An 8420-nucleotide genomic window follows, 5' to 3' on the forward strand; every position below is an offset into this window, starting at 1 on the left:
GTCTCACCCAGGTCCCCTGTGTGTGCAAAGATCTGCCTGTCACCCCCTGCAGATGTAACTGGGTAAAGTCAACTGGGTGGCAGAGCCATTCCATGCCTGCTGGCATCCTCCTGTGGCCAAAGGTGAAGGGCAGCAAAAACTGAAGGCGCTGCTGCTGGAAAGAGAAGACACTGAATTTTAGCTACTGAGGGGAGTGGAAAACCTTTCGCTGTCTCTGAGGACCGGTCCTCTGCATTGCTCGGCAGATCAGAGCAAGACGCCACCGCATGTGATTTCCAGCTACGCCAGCAGCGCTGTCGGACCGGGAAGCTGGGATGCCCAACCTCTGTGCCCAGCACTGCTGTCAATCCATGGAGTGGCTGCAACATGTCTCTTCACCTCTCTGAGCCAGACTTCTGTTTGGGGTGAATTGGGATAGCTCCTTGGCCTCCAGTGAAGCTACGCTGATTTGCACCAGCTGAGAATCTGCCCCTTGGTTTTCCAACCCAGAGAGTCGTGGCCATCTCCTTACCCTGGGCGTGTCGTGAGGACCATGGGATGAATGCTGCAGTACAGCCCTCGGAGGGGAACGGCTTCTAGCAAAAAGGGGTCAGGCCAAGCCTCACCTGGGGTTTGGGCTGCTCCAGACAGCCAGGAGTACAGACCCCTCACCCTTCCCAGTGGGGTCTTCACACCAGCCTTGGTGCTGGGACACCTCACGTCCTTGCTGCCTGGGGATTGACATGGCCAGGTACCCCAGCCCTGCTAGCCTTGGGGCCATGTGGGCTTGGATCTCGTGATTTACAAAAACAAACCCCTATCTAAGTGCAAAGTGAGCCATGCAGAGAAACATTGGGTTTAAAAAGCAAAAGGTGTGGAGAAGTGGGTGAATATCTTCCCTTTTGAAGCATTTGTTGGCTAAAATGCCCTTTTCTGTGATTTTCCAGTGTTGACACTTAAATGGATAAAAAAGCTGTTGCTACGTGGTGTTGAAGAGTGTTCAGCCTTATCTGGGATCAGCATCCTTTTTTTTCTTTTTTTCTTGCCAGGGGTGAAGTTTGGCATGCCACTTCTGAAAAGCTTAGCCCAAAACTCACTGCCGGGTATGTCAGAGCTGTGTTGCTCAGAGTTATCATAAAACAGGAGGTTTAGACCAGCATGTCCCAGTTTTGGGCTGCTGACCCAGCAGAAAAAATCAGCTGGCTGCTGATGCTCTTGCTGACAGCCTGTGAAAGGCCACGCTGCTTTGAAACCCTGCAGCACAATGTAAGAGGGATCCTGGGAGGCCCTGCTCCCTTCTCGGCACCACCTTAACCCAGGGTCTGGCTTAGGGTGGTTCCTGCAGACAGTAAGTCTTGCAGGGGGCATAAAAAGATGCCCAATGTGAAAAGAGTCCTCTTGGATCTGAGGGTGAAAATGCTCTTTTAGGCAATATCAGGAAAAAAAAACCCCAAAAACCAAAAAACCCCCACAATCTTTCCTAGGGAAGGTGTTTCCCATTATTTCTTATCAGCAAAACCATCAAGAATGAAATACTTTGCCTCCTTGGACCAGAAGGAGAGCTAAACCAGGTGTTTATCCCTCTCCAAGAGGCAGGGGGGGTGCAGTACCATGTTGCCTTGCTTTATAGATGCTGAGGAGCTCAAAGCCAGGCTCTGTGTTATGATTTTACATAGAAAAAGACTGTAAGAACAGTACCTTCCTACTCATCAAAACTGGTCTCCAAGGGTACCAGTTGCTGGAGAGCAGCAAAATAAAGCTTGCTTTGCTTTGCCAATACTTGCCAATACTACTTGACAAAATAAAGGTTTCTCTTTTTATATTTTTTATTTTAAATTTTGCCTTTTAGTCCTGCTGAGGCCGGCACGGCTCTGGGTGTGTGAGCTGGACTTTGCTCTGGCTCATACATCATCAATAGCACTGATACTGATGGACGGCCTGGCCAGATGCTTTCCTCACTTATCCCTGTTTCTCTTCAGTGACAGCCCCTGGGATGGGCTGAGAAAGAACAAAGAAAGAGTTCCACCATGGGTCTCGGTTACTAGTGAGGCTGAACAAGCCAGAGCAGCTCTCTAGTACCAGAATGAAGATTCAGAGTTGATGTTTGGGGGGAGAAAAAGCATACAGTTACTTGTCACCTTAGCACCTTTTCTCTGGAAACAACAAAATTAAATAGCCAATGAATCGAGGCATCTGCTTCAGGCTCCCCTGCCAAGCAATACTAGAAGGCTCACATTTGCATGGGTAGACCCTCAAAAGCAGACTGCTCCTGGCCGTGTGTGTTACCCTGGGCTCCAGTCTTCCCTAGGTCCCAGGTTTTGTCCTAGTAGTGTTCCTGTGTTCCACCCTCACCCATAATCATATTTTTTCTGTTCGAAGTGCTTGGAATAAGTTGAGATTCCTACCATGGTCCAGAGTGGTATTTTTCAGCATGGCTTTGAGGATGTATACTGGTGTGGTGTGAGTCCTGTGAAGGTATGTGAGGGTGTAACAGCTGCTGGGCTTGGGTTGGTGACCTGGGTAAAGTGGAGAGAATCAGCCTTGGATAGGTTCCCCAAAGGGAATAAGAGGTGCCTGGCTGTTTCCAGAACTGCAGGTGGGCTTCGTACATGTGGATAATGAGAGGGCAAGGATCTGGGTGTGAAGTGAGGAGCTGAAGTAGCTGATTTGGTTTGGTTTTCTTGCTGCAAAGCTAGACAGAGCTATGCGCCAGCCCTGTAACATTTGCCATATAGAACTTGCATAATTTACTGTCTGTTCCTGCATAAAAATAGTATCACCTCTGCTCCTTTCCAAAAGAAGAAGGGATTTAGGAGTTACACCCTGTCCCTGTTACCAAGAGCCTTAGCTGAGCACAGGCTGCAGAAGCCCAAAATGGACTTCAGCTCTTCCTGTGTGCTCACAGCTCCAGATCTTCTGTATCCAGCTGTCCTGAACTTCATTCCTCACAGATCCTCCAGTTCCTAAATCTGTATACACTGGACATTCCAGTGTGTCAAACACACTGGATTCAGTATTAAAATATAGGACAAGTTATTGCGGTGGTCCGACGAGAAGGAAATTGAGGGCTTGAGCAGCAGTTTCAAGTGGTCTCTGCTTCACATGTTGCAAAAGGCTTGAGGTCTTCGTTACATGTTTGCAACATGTTTTGGAATCACTTAAAGATATCTGATGAAAGTTGGTATAATATATAGGAGAGGGGAGGAGGATTTAAGTGCCCAGGTGGACATGCAGTCAAACAAGTGTTGTCAGAGCAACGTAGTAACCAAAAGTGCTAATGTACTTCTTGAACAAATACTCAGAAAAATACTGAGTAGGAGTAAGGAGGTAATTTTACTTCGGGATGCTGCATCCAGACCTGGCATCCACATTTGAAAAGGATGTTGAAAAATTGGCGAGGGTAGGGAAAAGATCTGCAGGAATGATTTAAGGACAGTGGAAAACGTCTGGCCTTGACAAATTTAAAGACCACAGTCCACTTAGAGTATCCAAAGGAAGACTAAAAGGTGACTGGTGTAGTAAGTCCCTTCATGGGGAGAAAATGGTAGGTGCTAACAGGCCTTTAACCTTGCAGAGAAAGACATAACAAGATTTAGTGGCCAGAAGGTGAAGCTGGATTAATTCAAAAGATAAATTAGCTTCAGCTGAAACAATGAACATACTTAGCGATGGGAGAGACAGCAAGGGATGAAGACGAGTGCTCAACCTCTTGATGCCTTCGTAACAAAGCTGGCTGGAAGATCAGCTTTAGCTGACCGAAAGTGACTGGGTTCAGGACTGAGCAGGTTACATCTGCTCCATCGTGATTTATAGGTGGATTAGTTGCCATTTGGTCTGAAACCGTATTACTTTTTGGGATGAGACCCAGTGCTGAGATCTTGAATTTTTGTTGTTATTAAAAACCCCATGGCACTCTTCCTGAGAGCCGTGGTAAACACTGTGGTGTTTTGACCCAGTTTCAGCATAAGTAATTATTTTTTGCCTACCTAAAATGTCCTACTTCCTCTCCAAAACTGTCCTGCATCTTTATTGTTTCCTGTTAAATACATCCTGAGTTCCACAGAAGAAAAGGCCGTGTTTCAAAGTTGAACAAACAAAGCTTGAAAATCTGTCACCTCTTACGGCATGGCACACAGGCAGGGCTTGCTAAGCAGCTTCTTGGAGAAGCAGGAAGGAAACCGCCTCTGAAGACGGCAGTCTGCAGGCCGTCGGTCTGTGACCTTTTGATGCTGTGAAGACCACAGCCTGAAGAATGAACAGAGGCAGGTGGAGCATCTTGCAAATGTGGCCATTTTTAAAAACAAGGAGGGCAATGGTGGGTTTCTATCATGCACCAAACTCCAACTGCAATCCAAATCCTACTTTTTCCTCATGGGAATAAATAACATTTTTAAAAAGTAATGCTGCTTTTTGTGCCTTGGTTACAGAGGACCCAGTCTTGTGGCACAAGAGGGAGCGGATGTGCCTTGTGTATTTGGCTGGTCATTTCTCCGACCCCTTTGCGGTACAGAGGAGCCCCAAACCAGCTGGGCAGATGCTGGTGAGCATTCACACTGAAGGGATTTTGCATCAGCTTGGCAGACATGCCTCCCCTGCCTCCTGCACCAGAGGCAGGAGTGGCCTTGCTGTCAGGAGAGGGTGTGTGTATTTGGCCAGGGGCCTGGGGAGGGGAGAGGGAAGGAGGCCTGGGGAGGGGAGAGGGAAGGGGACCTGAGGAGGGGAGAGGGAAGGAGGCCTGGGGAGGGGAGAGGGAAGGGGGCCTGGGGAGGGGAGAGGGAAGGGGGCCTGGGGAGGGGAGAGGGTAGGGGACCTGCGGAGGGCAGAAGGAAGGAGGCCTGGGGAGGGGAGAGGGAAGGAGGCCTGGGGAGGGGAGAGAGAAGGGGCCTGGTGGAGGGAGATCTGCCGTGCCTCACCTTCAGCGACGGGGCCGCAGCAGCATCACGCGGAGCTGCTTGTGGGCAGCCTCTGCTCGCTGTGACTTGAGGTGCCTGAGGATCAAGAAGCTGAAACCGCCCTTCACCGAGCCAGCAACGACCTCTGGCAGGCTGGGGGCCCCCATGTCTGTGCGTGCATGTGCCTTCAGTTTTAAAAATTAGAGCTTTTACTCTTCTCTCCTTCTTCTACCATAACCCACAGTGGTCTGTAGTTGTTCCGTTTTGCCTGAAGTGAAAGTTATTAAAAAAGAAGTGCTGGGATGATGGGCCATCTATCTCTGGATCAGCGACAGAGTGAGGAGCAGCGCCTGTGAGGCCAGGGCAGACCCACCGGCCCCGGCACTGGGTGCACCACAACAGGGGCACCTCTTGGGGTTTCCATGGTTTGGACAAGAAATGAGCCATACCCTCTGTTCTTCACCAAATTGATGAAGTATGTCACCAGGTTAACTTTATTTTCTTTTAAACTATTAGGAACATTTCAGCCTGGAACAGGCTCCCAAAGACAGCCATACTCCCTTCCTTATAACAAGATGATGTCCTGTAGCTTCCAGTAACTTTGACTTGCCTTTTGTTTTCAGATCAAGGTGAGAACCTGGAGACTGGAAAATAACACTACTATTTTATCTAAGGTGAAAAAAAAAATTGCTTAAAAGTTTGACCGACAAAATGTGTATTCTTCATTGCAACCACCAAGTGATTCCTTCAAGGGTTTTAAAAGCACCGTGGCTACAGGCAGAATAGGAATGGAGAAATTATACTCTGTACAATTTAGCGACTCTCAGAAAATGAAAAAAAGCACCTTCTCCCAAAGTATTGTTAGGATTAACTGTGCACTAGGCCAGTGGTGTCTTTAAAGTTAGAGCTCCCACTTTATTACCCAGTCTTATGCTTTGCTCCGAGTAGTGATAAAATTCTTGGGACTAAATGAAAGCTTTGTATAAGCAGGAAATTCAGGAAAAACAGCTTGTCTTTCTAAGTCTCCATGATCAGTTTTCAGCAAAAGTAAGAAACTTCAAGTACAGATCTCAGCAGACTTGGGTTTTGTAAACAAGTCACCGATATCTTACCATTTCTCTGTGGCTGGGAAGAGGTAGGCGGGGGAAGACATGGGTAGGCACTGACAGCTGTGTGCTGTACCCCTTCTTCAGTGTAAACCAGTCCTGATCCCGCTGCCTTTAATGGTGCATGCAGTTTTCCCTTGTGCAAGTAGCTAGGGGCGTGAGCTGGACCGCTTGCTTCAGGATTGTGCAACAGGGTGAAATCTGTCACACTGTGAAACCCTTTCTTATCTAAAGCAAAGGATTAGCACTTCTGAAATGACCCACATATCAAAAACTCAGGGAAAAGCTGAAAGAAACTCGTATTTCACACCTGTTACGTACTGAGGCACTATGATATTGATGTCCATTCTGCTTTCCCTGTTCCAGGCAACCTAAAAGGTGGTCAGGGTGCTTCACTCATGATTTAATGTAGTCCATTGATGGGGAAACCTATGTGAGTGAAATGTTAACTCTGAGGTTTCAGCCATACATGGTTCTGAGAAATTTTAACCTTGCCTCTCTGTCCACGCAGATTTACACTGAGATCTTCCATATCTCTCCCAGCCCCAGGCCTGCTCTTGTTCCCCTTGCAGTCAGGAGTGAAACTCCTTCAGCTCAGTGGCAGAGGTAAACTCTGATTTATAAGGACCTTTTAAAGAGACAAGCCCAGCCCTAAATTATGGCTGGCTAAAGCAGGCAAGCACATGGGAAGCAGCAAGCGGTCTGGTTCAGTGTAAAAGCTGTGTTCGCTACAAAGGCAAGGAGTATCTGTTTGACACCTTTGTAATTAATGAGAGTACCTAAGGCAGCCACCTAGATCAAGCCCAAGCCATTGGGAGGAGCCTCGTAAAAGGCAGAGGAATTCCGGACAGCTTCAGCTAGCTTTCCCAGACAGTTTGAGCGGGGCAGTCTGTGGTTCAGGGGCTTGCCAGGTGCCGGAGCTATCAGGCAATGTTGGCCATCAAAAGTGCAGGCTACCCCCTGTACCTGGGGGAGGAGACGTCAACCTCCTGCCGCTGGGGCACCAGGTGTCAGCTCCCACCTCCACCACCTAAGTGATGGTGCAGGGGAACAGTGCCCACCTGGGATGCTGCTGGGGGAGCTTGCACTTTGGGCCCAGAAATTCTGTCTTGAGCAAAAATGGCCTGTTTAAAGGAGAACAAATACTCCCTGTGGCTAAAATAATGAATGTGTGCTACCTACTCAGCATGGGTGGGAGGGAAGCAAGGTAGTAACAGGCAGATGGAGCTCTGCTAATAAAAGGCATTGCAGCAGAAGGCAGTGAGAATATACCTTTTTAGGGAGAAGACTTAAGATTAAGGACAGCTGCAGCACAGGAGAAAAGCAGGATGAAACAGAAGCTGTAGTGTGATCAGAAGGTCAGGTATTTTCAGCAAAGGTTTTTGAGATTCCATTTGTTGGTCTCATTTCATGAGTTGAAAGTATCTGGTTTTCAAAAAAGTTTCATTTTCATCACAACCAGGCTCCTTTGACAGGAATACAAACATTTTGCAGAACCTCTTTGGTTGAGAAAACACCGTAGAATATTTGGTTATATCTTGCATTGTACATTTTCTGATGGCAAACTTCTTAGTGGAGCTAAGGGAAATTTATAATTTGCCAAACTTCTTGTAATTTTGGCACGGTCTGCCCTTGCCCTGTTTGCATCAGAGAATAGGCACCCACAGACACTGCGGCTGCATACTGTCCTGAAGACAGCTGCCCCCAAGCAAGAGTCCTCCAGAAGGGCAGAACCTGGCCCATAAAGTCTATATAAGTTTAGAGATGTGTAGAGGAAAAAGAGCCCAGATTAAATGAATCTTTTAGGTAAAATCACTCTGAGCAGAGGGGGGACTTCGCTATGGAAGCAGACAAGGTAAAAGCATTGGGGAGAGACAGCAGTGACTATCTGAGCTCTCTTAATCACCTGACCTTGTTAGCCATGCTGGCTTCAGCCTCATCAGCAGGTGAATGGGGGAAAGAGGAAGCCGCCCACACTGTATTTCTGGGGTGTCACCCTCAGCTGCAGGATGGCACCCGACATGTGAACGCCAAGGCTGTGTCTCAGCCAGCAGGCTTGGACAGAGTGCGTGCGGAGAGGGCTTCCCCAGCCCTGCAGAGAAGAGGGGTTTATTTTCCAACCACAGATATGATTAGATTCACTCCTCTGTTCTGTGTGTGCTATTGTGCTTCTATGAATTAAATATGTAGCCAGGGGATAGAACAGCATCCTTCTATTAATAAACACAGAGCAGATAATTAAAAGAATAAATGTGAGAGTTTCATTGTTTCAAAAGTTGAGCAGTGAACCTGAGGCATGCAGTATGTTTTTAATTAGCATTATTACTTAAAGTGAGTATTAGTGAAAAGGCTCCTTGAGTTCTCTGATAGCATGTTCATTAGCTAATCAACAGAGCTATTATTTTCTTTGAAGTATGCCCTACTCTGCAGTACTAAAGTGCAC

Source organism: Mycteria americana, chromosome 2, assembly GCF_035582795.1.
Source record: "Mycteria americana isolate JAX WOST 10 ecotype Jacksonville Zoo and Gardens chromosome 2, USCA_MyAme_1.0, whole genome shotgun sequence".
NCBI lineage: Eukaryota > Metazoa > Chordata > Aves > Ciconiiformes > Ciconiidae > Mycteria > Mycteria americana.